At 36.0% G+C, this 18603-nt stretch overlaps 1 non-coding gene across 1 annotated transcript; it reads right to left on the bottom strand.

Moving 5' to 3' along the window:
- Positions 1–7035: 7035 nt before the first annotated feature.
- LOC128284467 (small nucleolar RNA R71) lies at positions 7036–7140 on the bottom strand. The gene has a single exon (XR_008274892.1). It is a non-coding gene; the product is annotated as a small nucleolar RNA R71 (small nucleolar RNA).
- Between the last annotated feature and the right edge of the window lie 11463 nt (positions 7141–18603).

Here is an 18603-nt window from a genome sequence, read left to right as displayed (position 1 = left end):
TTCCTGTTTTTAGACCAGATGCTGGATAGACTCGCAAGTTGAAACTATTACTATTTTGTTGATGGATACTCAGGGTATAATCAGATTACAGTAGCACCAGAAGATCAACACAAGACAACATTCACCTACCCGTACAGTACATTAGCATTTAGACGCTTTATGTAATGCATCTGCTACAATTCAAAGATGTATGTTGTCTATTTTTACTGATATGGTTGAGAAATACTTGGAAGTCTTTATGGATGATTTTTCAGTATTTAGAGATACATATAATGATTTTCTTGCCAATCTAGCCAAGGTACTAAGGCGATGCAAAGAAACAAACCTGTACTCAACTGGGAAAAGTGTCATTTCATGGTACGAGAAGGTATTGTTCTAAGGCATCGGATAACAAGACATAGAATTGAGGTAGATAAAGCACAGATAGGCGTTATTGAGAAACTCCCACCTCTAACATCTGTAAAGAGTGTTAGGAGCTTTTTGGGCCACGCCGGTTTCTATCAAAGATTTATCAAGGACTTCTCCAAAATTGCTAAACCCTTATGCAAATTATTGGAGCAGGACACGATGTTTAAATTTGATAAGGAGTGCTTAAAAGCTTTTAAAGATTTGAAGAGTCGATTAGTTTCGGTGCCCATAATCATCACACCAGACTAGGATTTTCCATTTGAATTGATGTGTAACACAAGTGACTTCACGATAGGAGCTGTCATGGGCTAGCGAAGGAACAAAGTTTTTCATCCCGTCTACTATGCAAGTCAGACTTTGACAGGAGCTCAACTGAATTATGCAATAATAGAGAAAGAGTTACTTTCTATTGTGTTTTCTTTTGATAATTTTCGATCTTATCTTATAGGTACCAAAGTGACTGTCTATATGAACCACTCAGAAATTAAGTATTTAATTGCCAAGAAAGACGTTGAGCTGAGATTGATCTGATGGGTACTTCTACTTCAAGAGTTCGATCTAGAAATTCAAGATAGAAAGGGAGTAGAAAACCAAGTAGCAGACCAGTTGACCAGACATGTAACACCCCAAACCCAGCCTAGAAGTCTAGACTGAATCCGGGATGCTACATTGATCGCCAAAGTGATTGAGAGAAAATATTACAAAAAATAAACCCCTTTATTGTAACACCCCCACGCCCGAAACCGTCACCGGAGTCAAGCTTGAGGTGTTACTAAACTTATCTTACCTTTTAAACAACTCTAAACCACTTATTTTAATTTTCGGAATAAACTGTTTTTCTGCGTTATGGTTTCTTAAAAATTCATTTCTTGAGTTTCAAAACTCGAAATTAAGATCCGTAAATTTTTCCTGAAACTAGACTCATATATCTATCTACTAATTTCTTTCTAGAATTTTTGACTTAGCCAATTAGTATAGTTTATTAGTTAAAGTTACCCCTGTTTGTAATTCGATTTGACCGGCCTCTACTTACTACGAACCACTTTTCTCTCTGTACAAAAATCATATGACTATACCATTTGTTTCTATTAAAACTAGATTCAATAAGGATTCTAACCATAGAAAGTACACCACCTAATTATTTTTTAAAATTTATGGTGAATTTCTAAAGTTTGAATAGGGATCCGAAATCCTCGGCCTTATTTCACCAAAACTCAGATATTCTATAAAATACAAAACCTTTATTGCTTTTGCTTATTCCATATGAAAATAGACACAACGAGCTTTAATTTCATATATTATTCACCATCAGCCCATGTCTCTACAATTTCTTGTGATTTTTCAAAATCCCATTATTTTTGATACTTGAATCTGTTTTTAAGTTACTTTCACATTTTTCTTAGTTTTCATGTGATAGTTACTACTTAATCATACATACTATTAAACATGTATATCATCAGCCACTCTATTAGCTAATCACTAGCAAGTATTTACACATCATTCATTGATCATATCATATCAAAAGAAACCAAGTTCCTATACATGCCATACACAAAACGAAACGTCTAACTATACCAATGTGATTTCTTCGATAGTGTGATTGGGTCTCCGACGTTTCCTTCGATCCCTGAGTGCCAAGATAAAAACTCGATACAAAATATGACTAAACTTTACAATTTAGTCCTTTACTTTTTTCTTTTCCCCGATCTACTCCTGAATTTCGCTCTTCTTGATTATGAAGCTTGAAAGCTTGAAACAAACCCTAGCGATGGAGAACCCTTGAAACTTTGTGCTAATGAATAAGATGATGAATTTTGTGTTATTTTTCCCTTTTTATTTCATTTAATATCCAAATGACCAAAATGCCTTTCCTTATTAAACTTTCAAAAATTCCATCCATGTCCTATTTTGTCCATGAACTTAGAAATTGGTCAAATTGTTATTTAAACCCTCCTAATTAATATTCCAAAGAACTTCTAGAATGCAAGTTTTGCAAATTATTCGATTTAGTCCCTAATCTCCACTTAAGCACTTTATGCATAGAATTTCATCACGAAATTTTCACACAATCATGCAATCATATCATGAGCCTCAAAATAATAATAAAATAAATTTTTCTACGTCGGATTTGTGGTTTCACAACCACTGTTCCGTTTAGGCCCTATTTCGGGATTTTACATTTCTCCCCCCTTTAGGGATTTTCGTCCCCGAAAATCTTACCTGTGAAGAGCTTTGGGCACTTTTTTCACATAGCCTCTTCGGGTTCCCATGTAGCCTCGTCTACCCCATGTCTATTCCATAGTACTTTCACAAGTGCAATACTTTTGTTCCTTAATTGCTTTATCTACTAATACATGCTTGCCTAATGGATTCGATACTTTAATCACAAATTCTGTAGATTCTATAGGCATACTTGTACTAGACATCAATTTCTTGCAAACATATGAATGAGTTGAACCCGGATCAATCAAAGCAATGACATTAATATCATATAGAGAAAATATACCCGTAATCACATCGGGGAAGGATGCCTCTTCGCGTGCACGAATAGCATAAGTCCTTGCAGGGGCTCTAACATATACATCACATACATATCACTTATCAACATATAAATCAAGCTAACTCAAATAGCCATACACATCACCTTTTACAATCCAAATCTCATGGCTAATATCATAACTCAAAACATACCAAAATGACACTAGCCTATACATGCCATATACCATATATATAAAGCTTCAAAAGTACCAAAGAGATGATCGATAGTGTGATGATGTTTCCTGACGATCCCCGAGTCTGAAATAACTTTGGTACTCTATAAAACACAAACAAATAACACACAGTAAGCTTCATAGCTTAGTAAGTTCGTACTAAATAAACTTGACAGTTTATAATATTCAAATCATCAGTTAATAAACACTTAATAAGTGTCATATCATCACTCAATTCTAACCCTTGACCATTTGTCATATATATACAAATCTATCAAACTTCATACACATAGTATCAACTACCACATAGGTATCTTATGTTCCTGTACTCTCCCGTATTTATTTATTACATTTTCACCTCTTTGTTCAATACGTTAATCTATCCAGAAATCTTTCAATACTTAAGGAACTAGCACACTTAGTGCAAAAATGATTAGTTGAAACTATAACGATATCGGACACTTGGTGCCACATATAGCCGAAGCTATTCTAATTCACACACTAAGTGCTATATATAGCCGAAGCTATCTCGAAACACACGCTAAGTGCCAACCATAGTCGATTTGTCGTCATACGCAATTGTAGTTGAATATATACAATTTATGCATTATTAAAGCATTAAAAACATAATTGTAACAATGTTTATCACGTACAAACTAATCTCGTACTCGGAATTGACGAATCAGATCGATTACTCGATAACCTTCGATTTTCCCCGATCTAAATTTTAATTTTTCGTTCTTGATCTATATACATTGAAAATTAACTCTTTTATTCATCAACACATTCAATTTAGTCCAAAAACACATATTTGGGAATTTTTGCACTTTAGCCCCAAAAGCTACACATTTTAACAATTTAGCCCCTATTTCATAAAAACACAAATTACTCAAAATTCAATATAACCCATGCTTATCCGAATTTTCTATAGGTCCCTAGCAGCCCATAATTTACATTTATTTCACATTTCAACCCTTCAATTTGTACTTTTCATAATTAAATCCCTATTTGACATTTTTGTCAAAAATCACTTAACAAAACTTTAATATCTATCATCAAGCTTTCATAATTCATCAACAATCATTCAAAAGCTCAAACATTCATCAATGGAAACTCATAAATTCGTCAACAATTTTAGAAATTAGGGTACGGGCTAGCTAGAATACTAAGCAACGATTACAAAAACGTAAAAATTATCAAAAACCGAATCAAATTCATACCTTAATCAAAAAATGCAAGTGCCGAAAGTTTAAGCCCTAAATTAACTTCTTCTTCTTTGATGTTCAGCCAAGTGAAAGATGATAATATGAATTTCCTTTTTGTTTTATGATAATATATCATTTAATAACTAAATACCCATTTTAACCTTAATGAAACCATTATAAAAAAACATCCATTTAATGCCCATTTATGTCAAATTCCACTATCAATGGTCTAATTACAACATAATGACCTTTCATTTATTAATCCATGGGAATTAAACACTTTTAACATATAGAATACAACTTTTGCATTTCACACGATTTAGTCCTTTTTCTCAAATTGAGCTATTAAACGATAAAATTAGCTCACGAAACTTTCAAACATATATATTCACATGCTGTAAACACCAAAAATAATATTAAAATAATTTTACAACCTTGTATTTGTGGCTCTGAAACTATTTTTCTGATTTAGCTAAAATCGGGCTATTACAAACCCATTCGGGTTCGAGAATTTGAAGCAGGTCAGCAAGTCTTGTTATTCAACTCCAGATTAAGGTTCTTTCCAGGTAAGTGAAAATCACATTGTTCCAATCCATTCATGATTCACCAAGTTTGTTGATAAACCGTAATTTATACATATTTTTACCCCATACTTAACGCATTTTATGGATGATTTTTCCTTAAAATTAGTGAATTCGATGATCCTAATGCCTCTATTTCATGATTTATACTTAGGTGAGCATAGGAGAGCGAAAGGAACGAGAAACGGGCCAAAAACAGAGAAAATGGGCCAAAGTACAAAATCAACACGGCCTAGACTTCCTCACACGGGCAGCCCACACGACCGTGTCAATCTAGTAGAATTGAAGCACAACTTACACGGGTAGAACACACGCCCGTGCCATTATAACAGGCTCGAACACGGCCTAAACTAATCGCACACGGACGTGTCACACGGGCGTGTCCTTGTCGAGCCAAAGTTGAGTCCAATTCGGAAAAGGCTAATTTTGAGGGCTCTTAGGCATTATAAAGCCTATAAATACACCCTAGAGGAGGAAGAAAGGGGACACACAGAATAGGGAGTAAGGAATTACTCCAAGGAAGCTGATTGATTCATCTCAGAAGCCAGATTCATCATCAAGACTGAAGATCTCTCCTCAATTCCTCTTCAGGAGTTTTGGGTTTTCTTTATGTTTTGTATTCTTTATTATTCTAAGATGTTTTCTTATTTAGTTATGAACTAAAACCCTTAAGTACCTAAGGGGAATGAAACCTAAGATGAATCTTGTTATTATTTTCTGAATTGTATGATAAATATTTAACTTGTTCTTAATTATGTGTTCTTAATTCTTGTTTTGATATCCCAGGATCTTGATTCAAGATAAGCTCTTATTCAGAGGAGGAATAGACCCTGTCTAAGAGACATTTTTCATAATTAAGCGGAGTTGATTGCGCACCTAGACATAGGGTGACAAGATTTTGCCGGATTAGGGTGAAACCTAATAAGGGGATCCATAGATCGAGTTAATGCAACCCTAGGGTGTTAATAAGAGAAAGGTCTCAATTATTCAATCTAGGGATTAGACATTATTAGTCTTGAATAGGGAAAATAACATAACTTAGGGATCTCTACGGAACAAGTTAAATGAATAAATCGTCCGATTCGGAGCCAGAATAACAAGTGCAGTCTAGGTGGATTTTTCCTTAGGTATTATCTTAATTCAATCGATTTCCCCAAAAGCAATTCCCCAATTCTATTCTCTGTGAGTTATTAGTTTAGATAATTAGTTAGTTAAAACAAAACCCATTATTCTTAGGCTAGATAATAAAAAGGCAGTCATTACTAGTACTTTTAGTTCCTTTGGGTTCGACAATCCGGTCTTGCTAAAACTATACTACTGTTCGATAGGTACACTAGCCTACATCGCGATAATAGTTAGTTTCAAGAACGATTAATCATAAATATTTAAAACCTATCACGAAATCACGCGATCAAGTTTTTGGCGCCATTGCCAGGGAACTAAGATATTAGGAACGCTCAATTTTTATTACTTTAGCCATTTATTTTTCTTGCAAGTTAATTTTATTTTATTTTTATTTTATTAATTTACTTTTTCTTTCTCTTAGCAGGTTTTTATAGTTTATGACTAGAAGAAACCCGTCAGGGCCACTAGTTTTTTGACGAAGAAATCAATCGCACAGTTCGCAGAAACTAAAGAGAAATAAGCTTAAGATACATAGAGAACGAGCAAGAGGATGATACTCAACCCCCAACCAAAGAGATGGCTGAAAACCAAGGCAATCAGCTACCTCCTGCGATTGCGATTACTCAAAACCCTGCTCCATGCACTATATATGATTATGCTAAACCTTCTTTAACAGGAACTGAATCAAGTATAGTTAGGCCTGCTATTGCTGTAAATAATTTTGAATTAAAACCTAACACTATTCAAATGATACAGTAATTTGTTCAATTTGATGGTTTGCAGGATGAAGATCCCAACGCTCACTGAGCAAAGTTTTTGGAACTATGCGATACATTTAAATTCAATGGCGTTTTTGATGATGCCATACGTCTTCGACTGTTTCCCTTTTCATTGAGGAACAAAGCTAAATAGTGGTTGAACTCGTTACCACGAGGGTCAATCACTACTTGGGAACAAATGACTGAAAAATTTCTATTAAAATATTTTTCGCCAGCTAAAACAGCTAAATTACGTAATGATATCTCTTCTTTTGTGCAGATGGATTTAGAAACACTCTACGATGCATGGGAGAGATACAAGGACCTTTTGTAACACCCCTCTCCCGTATCCGACGTTAGGATGGGGTTCGTGGTGCTACCTGACTTAAACTAAACTAACTAAACAAAATTGGGCCGTGAAATCTCAAATAATTTAAAACTTTTCTTTTCACAAACAATCTGCCCCTAACATGGGATTACAAGCCCAAAACGTTCATCCGAGGTGGTTCGGGACCTAATCGAGAACTCATAAAAAAAACTTAGAAAAATTTCATACAACAAAGCTCCACACGCCCGTGTGGGTATAGAGCACACGACCGTGTGCTAGGGACACACCCTTGTCCCAAAACCTTGTCTGAAAACCTGGGCATTCTGGCAAAACCACACGACCCAAGCACACACCCGTGCCCTATAGCCGTGTCATTCACACGGCTGAGACACATGGCCATGTCTCTTGCCCGTGTACTACTAGCATGCATACTGACTTTATGACACGGCATGGACACACGCCCGTGTGGCCTACCCGTGTGCTAAAATGACTTTAAAAAAATTAAGTGCAGGGGATACACGGCCATAACACACGTCCATGGGTGTGAGCCGTGTGTCACACACGGCATAGACACACACCTGTGTGTCTTACCCGTGTGGACAAACTAGGCTATTTCCCAAGCCCTTTTGTCACCCATTTTGCAAAACCTACACAAGATCATTTCAACATATAAATCTCATCGCAATGGACACTAATTCATCCATAGAAAGAACATTATATGCATTCATCAAAATAAAATAATAGTCATTATTCCAAGCTTGATTACAAAATGAAGGGCCTTTAACTTAAGCCAAAATACATGAATCATTCTCTTAATACAACATCCTAGTCTAGTCTTATACATGCCACTTTCAAAAATATAAGTCAAACTATATCAAGTATTGTGGTTGATAGTGTGATCGATATATCTGACTTTAAGGGATCCATAAGCTAGCTTGATAACACTGAAAAAAGAGGGAAATGAAAGAGGGTAAGCATAAAGCTTAGTAAGTTGCATATAAATAAATGTACAACAACAATCTCACTATTAGTCATCATACTTATAGATCAAAGGTAAACATAATTTAACTTACTCATTATCATCTACTTGAGTCACTTTCTCTAATTTAAGCTCATTACTCATGCTTACCATATAGGTACCTGTACCACTCACGACATGATTATTCTTTCTTTATCAAAATTGATCTTTGAAATGTTTGGAATACTACTGGATATTCTATGAACCTTCAACATGGGATATATAGCCAATGTCATGTCCCAGACATGGTCTTACATTGGCTATCATATACGAGTGCTGATGCATGTCCCAGACATGTCTTACACTAGAACAACTCTTAGCTGATGCGTGTCCCAGACACGTCTTACACTGGCTATCTCTGTCGAGGCCGATGCATGTCCCAGACTTGTCTTACACTATCCCTCATCTGGATGTCGATGCCATGTCCCAGATATGGTCTTACACTGGCTCTAATAATGTGACTGAATCATGTCCCAGACATGTCTTACATTGGCGCACAAATCACCCAATACCTTGGCACGAATATCCAGTTCGTATTCTAATGTTTCAACGAGATATTTCTATTATCTCAAATATTACTAGGCATTCTCAATTCATAACTGAATAACTCATACAATATCAATTCAATGGAAATATGAATACAAGTATTAACAGTGTAGTTGTATCATTTACATACAACTTACCTAGGTTTACAATAAGTACTTAGCTATTCGGTTTAATCGGTTTGCTTGGCTTTCCCCCGATCTAGGTTCGGATTTGGTAAATCTTGATCTATAAGAGAAATATACACTCATTTAGTCACTAATTACAATTAGGAAATTATAAATTCACATCTTTGGTAAAATGACCATTTTGCCCTAGACTTTGACAAAATGACCATTTTTCCCCTATGCTCAAAAATCAATTTTCATCAAATTTCTTTGTATCTTAGGCCTAACTGAACTATTTTTACTCTTATAGCAACTTCAAATTCTCACTATTTCACATGCTTACTAACTATTTTACAACTTATGCAAAATAGTCCATTTAGGTGTTTTCCAAGAAAACTCATTTACCAAAGTTGTTCATGACACAACTAGGACTCATATTCTTCCATAAAAACTCAATAAACATCACAAATACATCCATGGAAAAACCCTAAACTCTTGACCATTTTGTAAGATATCACCCTCATTTGAAAGCTCATGCTTCAAGGGTCTCAAAAATGCAAAAATCACCAACAAAGGGTGTGGGGATCACTTACTTGTGAGGGCTTTAAGTTGCTGAATGTTTTTAGCCTTCAAAAATCCATTTTTGCTGATATTTTTAGTGGAGAAAAGAGATGGAGAAGAAAGAAATGATAGCTAGGCTTTTAGGCATTATTTTATCACCAAATCATGACATCATCCACTAATACTTTGACTATTTGCTTAAAACCCATCACATGGCTGGTTAACACTCATAAAAAGGGTGTAATTTCCCTTTAAAAGCCCTAAATTTGATTTCTTTAGCTATTTAAGTCATTTAGGTACTAAAATGCAACTTTTGCCTTTTTATGCGATTTAGTCCTTTTTCGAAATTGGGCTAGAAAACATTAAAATTAGCTCACCAAATTTTTCATGAACTAATAAAATTATACTATAACCTCATAAAAATGGTAAAATAATCCTTTTCTAACTTCAAATTTATGGTCCCGAGACCACTATTCCGATAGGCCCTAAATCGGGTTGTTACATTTCTCCCCCCTTAGGGATTTTCGTCCTCAAAAATCTTACTAGTGAATAAATTCGGATACTGTTCTCTCAGGGACTCCTCGAGTTCCCATGTGGCTTCCTCAACTCCATGTCTATGCCACAAAACTTTCACAAGTGGTATATCGTTATTTTTTAACTGTTTAATCTCTCGAGCTAAAATCTTGAACGGTTCTTCACCATAAGTCATATCTGGAAGAATTTCAACTTCAATAGGTGCAATTACATGTGAAGGGTCAGATCTGTATTGGCGTAACATAGACACATGAAACACGTCGTGAATCTTTTCTAACTCTGGCGGCAATTTCAATCTGTAGGCCACAAGCCCTACTCTCTCGGTAATTTTATAAGGTCCTATGAAACGAGGGCTCAACTTGCCTTTTCTACCAAATCTGAGGATTTTTCTCCAAGGGGAAACTTTCAAGAATACTTTGTCACCGACCTCAAACTTGATCTCCTTCCGCTTCAAATCCACTTAGGATTACTGCCTATCTGAAGCGGCCCTTAGGCATTCCCGAATCAATTTAACTTTTTCCTCAGCCTCTTTGACCAAATTAACTCTGTGAATCTGACTCTCTTTCAACTCTGTCCAATATAAGGGCGTTCGACACTTTCGTCCATACAAGGCCTCATAAGGTGCCATTTTCAGACTCGATTGATAGCTGTTGTTGTAGGCGAATTCAACCAATGGTAAGTATTTTTCCCAACTTCCTTGAAATTCAAGGACGCAGCATCTTAGCATGTCCTCTAAGATCTGTATTACTCTTTCCGATTGTCTGTCAGTCTGTGGATGAAAAGTTGTACTGAAACTTAACTTGGTTCCTAGAGCCTCTTGTAACTTTTTCCAAAACCTTGAGGTGAATCTTGGGTCGCGATCTGAAACAATCGACAATGGTACACCATATAGCCTCACAATCTCGAAAACATACAAGTTAGGTAATTTCTCAATAGAGTAGTATGTACGCACTGGTATGAAGTGGGCTGACTTAGTTAATCTGTCGACAATAACCCATACAACATTTTTCTTGTAATGATCTGAATTTTACCGATGTCGAAAAAATGTATTTTCGGGTCTTTATTTCTGAAAAGTGGATTCAGTAAATATTTATTTAAAAATATTTACTAAGTAAAATGAGTGGTTAATTAGAGTTTAATTAAGTGAATTTAATTTAATTATGAATAATTGGATAAAAGGATTAAATTGAAAGAAGTGTGAAAGTTTAATTATAGAATAAAGAAAATTAAAAGGACTAAATAAGTAAATAAACCAAAAAAAGCCAAGTGTATGGCAAAAATAATATACAAGTATAATAAATATAATATACATATTTGTAATACATATATGTATTTGCTTATTATTTAAGTAAATATTAATGTATTTATTATTATTAAATTAAGATTTTATGATAAATAAATAAAAAGTTGACAAATGTATGGTATGTGTAGTGACATGTGTGATACTAATATACATACATTTGTAAACTATATGTATATTTACTTATTCTATAAGTATATTATTAAATAATATATTATATAATAAATAGATTAGTGAAAGACAAGTGTGATATTATAATGGTTACAAATGTTAAAAAATATTTGTTATTAAATAGATTTTTATAATGGATAATTATTAAGTTATTATAATATAGATATCTATAATGGTTTAATGAAATAAAGAAAGAAAAATAATAGAAATAGAAATAGAATAGGCAAAACGAAAAGCAGTGAAAGAAAGGAGAAAAGAAAGAAGAAAGGGAAAATTAAAGGTTTGAAGCTTGAGGTTTAAATAGGTATGTCAATTTAGCCCTTTTTACTCAATTTTGGTGTTTTAGAAGCTTTAGAACAAAGTTTTGATGAAATAAGTTGATATTTTGATAGTTATTAGATTTCTAGATAATGTTCATGTTGAGTAACATGATGAAATAAGGGTTAAATTGATAGAAATTCAAGTTAGAAATGAAATAAGGATTGAATTGTAAAGTAATTCATAAATTTTATGTTGTAGGGACCAAATTGATGAAATTTCGAAATTAAGAAAATATGCTGAAAAATTAATAGTTAAGTATGAGTTTGAACAAAATTTGAATAGAAATGAAGTATGAATTAAGATAGAAAAAGTAAGTGAATTTAGTTAAGATTAAATTGAAATTAAAGTAGAAATTTAATAGAAATTGTATTAATTAGATGTAAATTAGTAGTGAATTAACGAATATGAATTGTTTTAATTCTCATAGCTAACGTTGTCTCGAGAAATCTCGGCTAAGCAAGGAAAAATGGCAAAGACAACGGAGTTAACTCGAGAAAATACGGTTTGTATTTTTATAATCTGAACTTAATACTTAAATTATTGGATTTATTATTTAATATATATATAGTAGGTATTTTGAGATGATTATTTGAATTGGATTGAATATTAATTATATAGAATTAATTTATGAATATATGTGAATGTTTGAATTGAAATGAATGTTGATGTGGAAATTGAATAATAAATATTTGTTATATTGGAAAATATATGTAGTTGGAAGTGTGATGAAATTGAGAGAAAATTATGATTATTGTGAAATTGAATATTTATTAGTGAAAAGTGAATGGAATTATATTGAATTGAAAAATATAGTTAATTAATTAAAATATGAATTAATTGAAAAGCTGGAAAGTGAATTAAATACCCTATTAACTAGTCGGACTAGTCGGATATAGTTGGCATGCCATAGGATATGGAAAAGTACGGGTTTTGCTTGGCCATCGATCGAGCACTTATGTGCCGACTACTATCTTATTCTGTTCTTTGTTATCGATTCGGCACTTTGTGTGTCGATATTATTCTTTATTACGCTTTTCTTGTTCGGATTTGTTCCGATGAGGTACTCGTGTACTGCATCTTTATCTTATCGTTCCGGCCGGCCGATGAGGCACTATGTGCCGTACTGGTGTGTTGGTTGGATTCGTGTATCCGTCTAGGTCCGAGTCATGTTAATAGGGGTAAATAAAGGAACTGGAAAGATCGACTGTTACTGAATAATTTAATTGTTACTGTATATTTGATTTTTACTGAATAATTGACTATTACTAGATAACCGATCAATTGATTGATACTGAATAACTAACTATTACTAAATAAATAATTGTTCTGATTGACTGATCGTTAATGAATATTACTGATTGATTAATTGCTATTGAAAAATAATAAATGATTTTGAATTTAAAGTAGACCAAAACATTGGTTGGAAAGTGAATGTTTGAATACTCATTGAGTTTGAATAATCAACATCCCAGGTCGATCCCGAATTCGATGAGGTAAAGCATGTTGAGTATTGGTAATGGCTTGTACCTAGGATGTCTTATGAGAGTCATTTAGGTTGTGAAAGTATTGATAAAATAAGTAAATTATGATTGGCAATGGTATATAGTATGAATTTGAAATTTGAAAGAAAAATTCGTAGTAATTCTCATGTAGTCCCGAATTAATTTTACTGTTCATATTGAACGCGAGGGCCCATTAAAAGGACGTCATCTTAAAATTATGATGAGTCTGAATGTTTATATTTAATTAATGTCTGTATTGTACTGTACTGATTGGTAATGTCTCATAACCCTGTTCCAGTAACGGTATGGGGTTAGGGGTCATTATATTTCTTTTTTAGGGTTAATGGCAAACTGGTTACGAAATCCATAGTGATACGGTCCCATTTCAACTCTGGAACTATAATAGGTTGAAGTAGCCCGAAAGGTACTTGGTGTTCTGCCTTTACTTGCTGACACACTAAACACCTAGAGACAAACTCTGAAATATCCCTTTTCATACCCGACCACCAATACATTTTCTTTAGGTCGTTATACATTTTTACGCTACCCGGATGGAAAGACAAATTACCACTATGTGCTTCTCGTAAAATCTTCTGAATGAGTTCGCTATATTTAGGCACACAAACTCTATCTTTGAACATTAAACATCTGTCGATACCAACCTGAAATCTGATTCAACCCCAGACTCACACTGATTTTTCGTGGCTTGTATCTTCTCATCATTTCTCTGAACTTTTCAGATTTCATGAAGAAAAGTAGGTCTAACTCTCAACTCTGCTAGGATCAAACCATCATTAGATATGACCAACTGAGCATTCCAAGCTCTCAAAGAAACCAACGACCTTCTGCTCAAAGCGTCGGCAACTATATTCGCATTTCCCAGATGATAGTCAATAATCAACTCATAATATTTTATTAGCTCTAACTATCGTCGTTGCCTCAAATTCAATTCTTTCTGAGTCATTAGATACTTTAAACTCTTGTGTTCAGTAAATACTCGGCATCTCTCACCATATAAATGATGTCGCCAAATCTTCAGTGCGAACACCACAGCTGCTAGCTCTAAATCATAGGTCGGATAATTTTTCTTGTGTAGTTTTAGCTGTCTTGAGGCATAGGCTATAACCTTGCCTTCTTGCTTGAGTACACACCCCAACCCAATTAATGAGGCATCTCTAAAAATTACAAATTCTTTATCCGACTCCGGTTGCACTAAAATTGAGGCTTCGGTTAACAAAGCTTTTAATTTCTTAAAACTCTGCTGGCACTCTTCTATCCATTCAAACTTGACGTCTTTCTGCAATAGTCTTGTTATTGGAGTAGCTCTCATAGAAAATCCATTTACAAATCGTCTGTAATACCATGCTAGCCTCAAAAAGCTACGAACCTCTGTTACACTCCTCGGCAGTTTCCATTCTACAATCCTTGAGATCTTATTTAGGTCAACTCTGATCCCGTCTCCCGACACAATGTGTCCTAGAAATCCAAGTTCATTAAGCCAAAACTCACTCTTGCTAAACTTAGCACAGAGCTGTTTATCCCTCAAAGTCTGTAACATAGTTCTCAAATGTTCCGCATGGTTACTCTCATCACGCGAATAAATCAATACGTCGTCGATAAAAACGACAATGAACTTATCTAAGAACGGCCAGAAGATACGGTTCATCAAATCCATATATACTGCTGGGGTATTTGTTAATCCAAAAGGCATAACAAGAAACTCGAAATGCCCATATCTCATTCGGAAAGCAGTCTTCGGTGCATCTTATTCCTTGACTCTTAACTGGTAGTAACCTGACCTCAAATCTATTTTGGAAAATATAGTGGCTCCTCTCATTTGATCGAAGAGATCATCAATCCTCGACAAAGGATACTTGTTCTTCACTGTCACCTTGTTAAGCTGACTGTAGTCGATACATAACCTCATCGACCCGTCCTTCTTTTTCAAAAAAAGTACTGGAGCACCCCATGGTGAGTAACTTGGTCTAGCAAAACCTTTGTCCGTTAATTATTGCAACTATACCTTCAATTCCTTTAACTCCGTAGGGGCCATCCTATAAGGTGCAATCGAGATTGGTGTCGTACTAGGAGCCAACTCGATACCGAACTCAACCTCTCTTTCTGGGGGTAACCCTGGTAACTCCTCTGGAAAGACATCTATAAACTCACAAACCACCGGTACTGATTCAATCTTTGACTCGGATACTTGGGTATTCAGCACAAAAGCTACATAAGCTTCATAACCTTTTCTCAAATATTTTTCGGCGGTTAAAGACGATATTACCACAAGCAGGTTATCTGACTGATCTAGCCCAACTCGAAGAACATTACCATTCTCACATCTTAACTGAATTACTTTTCTCCTACAGTCTACTACAACGCCATGGGAGGTCAGCCAATCCATCCCAAGAATTACATCGAATTTGTTAAATGGCAACAACATCAAGTTGGCCGGAAAACAATAGCCTCCAATCGCCAAAGAACAATTTTTACATACTTGGTCCACTAATACATGCTTGCCTAACCGGTTTGACACTTTCATAATAAACTCAGTGGACTCTATAAGCATGTCTATACGAGGTATCAAATCTATACATATGTAAGAGTGAGTAGATCCCAGGTTAATTAAAGCGACAACAGTTATGTCATGAGTAGAAAAGGTACCCGTGATCACGTTTGGAGACTCTGCCTCTTCCCGGGCTCGTATAGCATAGGTCCTCGCTGGTGCTTTGCCTTCGGACCTCATCGTAGTATCTCTCGGCGCACCTCTACTACCAGTCCTACTCCCGGGGTTCCTTTGAGGTCTACCTCTAAAGGGAGCACTGCTTGCTTTCGCATCTTGTTTTCTCTCTCTCTCGTCCATCTCGGGACACTTACGAATAAAGTGGTCAAGTGACCCACACTTGAAATAGCCCCTTTCATTTACTCGGCATTCGCCCAAGTGACATCTTCCACATTGCGAACACTCCGGCCTATTTGGCCGAACACTACCAACACTTGCAACTGAAGTAGTTTGGGCTTTAGACGCCATGTTCTGCTGATTCTTATTTCTCTTCGAATACCCCATCGAAGTATTCGATCGGGTAGTAAATTCTTTTGATCTCTTGGATGAGGATTGGTATGCTTTCCCCATCTGTCTTCTCTTTAAGTCTCGCGACTCGCTGACTGCTTTCCTTCTCTCTTTCATCAGTTCTTCTACATTGCACGCTCTCTCAACGAGTACTACAAATTTTCTTAACTCTAGGATGCCCACAAATACTCGAATGTCTTCGTTGAGGCCATCCTCAAACCTCTTACACATGGTAGCTTCAGTGGATACGCACTCTCGCGCATACTTGCTGAGTTTCACAAACTCTCGCTCATACTCTATCACAGTCTTATTACCTAGCTTCAACTCTAGAAATTCCTTCCTTTTCTAGTCCATAAACCTCTGGCTAATATACTTCTTTCAGAACTCTCCTTGGAAGAATTCCCAAGTTACTTTTTCTCTCGGTACTACAGACACGAGAGTGTTCCACAACTGATAAGCAGAGTCTCGTAGAAGTGACACGGCACACCTGACGCACACTTCAAGCGTGCATGATAGTTCATCGAATAACCTCATGGTATTTTCTAGCCAAAACTTCGCTCTCTCTGGGTCATCATCTACACTAGCCCGAAATTTCTCAGCCCCTTGCTTCTGAATCTTGTCTACTGGAGGCTTCTCTCGTCTCAACACATCCGTACCTTATGGAGCCATCGAGACATATTAAGGAATCGGAGGAGGTGGGGGGAGGTGGAGTGTTTGGGTTCGCACGAACAAACTCTATATACCAAACATCCATCATTCGGAGGTATCCTTCCTTAGCCCCTCCGCCCTGGCCCATACTCACGAGCTCACTCTCTAATGGAGCGGTCCCTTCTGTGGGAGCCGGCGCATTACTCTCCATGTCATCTGCCATGGTTCTATCAGGATCCATTACTATAATAAACACAATTTATAATCATCAGGAATCATCACACTATCAATATGCATATATGTGGCATGTATGGCTAGACTCGTACTCTAGCTAGATTAGTCCTAGAATCGACTAAACCATGCTCTGATACCACCAAATGTAACACCCCTCACCCGTATCCGACGCTAGGTTGGGGTTCGTGGTGCTACTTGACTTAAACTTAACTAACTAAACAAAACTGGGCCGTGAAATCTCAAATAATTTAAAACTTTTCTTTTCACAAACAATCTGCCCCTAACATGGGTTTACAAGCCCAAAACGTTCATCCGAGTGGTTTGGAACCTAATCGAGAAATCATAAAAAAAAACTTAGAAAAATTTCATGCAACAAAGCTCCACACGCCCGTGTGGGTATAGAGCACACGACCTTGTGCTAGGGACACGCCCGTGTCCTGAACCCGTGTCCGAAAACCTGAGCATTCTGCCAAAACCACACGGCCCAAGCACACACTCGTGCCCCATAACTGTGCCATTCACATAGCCGAGACACATGGCCGTGTCTCTTCCCTGTGTACTACTAGCATGCACACTGACTTTATGACATGGCATGGACACACGCCCGTGTGGCCTACCCGTGTGCTAAAATGACTTTAAAAAAATTAAGTGCAGGGGACGCACGGTAAAAACACACGCCCATGGGTGTGAGCCGTGTGTCACACACGGCCTAGACACACGCCCGTGTGTCTTACTCGTGTAGACAAACTACGCTATTTCCCAAGCCCTTTTGTCACCCATTTTGCACAACCTACACAAGATCATTTCAACATATAAATCTCATCGCAATGGACACTAATTCATCCATATAAAGAACATTATATGCATTCATCAAAATAAATAATAGCCATTATTCCAGGTTTGATTACAAAATGAAGGGTCTTTAACTTAAGCCAAAATACATGAATCATTCTCTTAATACAACATCCTAGTCTAGCCCTGTACATGCCACTTTCAAAAATATAAATCAAACTATACCAAGTATTGCGGTTGATAGTGTGATCAATATCTCTGACTTTAAGGGATCCTTAAGCTAGCTTGATAACACTAAAAGAAGAGGGAAATGAAAGAGGGTAAGCATAAAGCTTAGTAAGTTGCATATAAATAAATGTACAACAACAATCTTACCATTAGTCATCATACTTATAGCTCAAAGGTAAACATAATTTAACTTACTCATTATTATCTACTTGAGTCACATTCTCTAATTTAAGCTCGTTACTCATGCTTACCATATAGGTACCTGTACCACTCACAACTCTTTCTTTATCAAAATTGATCTATAACTCTTATCATTGAAATGTTTGGAATACTACTGGATATTCTATGAACCTTTAACATGGGATATATTGCCAATGCCATGTCCCAGACATGGTCTTACACTGGCTCTCATATACGCGTGCTGATGCATGTCCCAGACATGTCTTATACTAGCACAA

The sequence above is a fragment of the Gossypium arboreum genome, chromosome 11 (genome assembly GCF_025698485.1).
Source record: "Gossypium arboreum isolate Shixiya-1 chromosome 11, ASM2569848v2, whole genome shotgun sequence".
Lineage (NCBI taxonomy): Eukaryota > Viridiplantae > Streptophyta > Magnoliopsida > Malvales > Malvaceae > Gossypium > Gossypium arboreum.
Note: the sequence above shows the minus strand (reverse complement) of the source record. Positions and strands in the feature narration are given on the sequence as shown.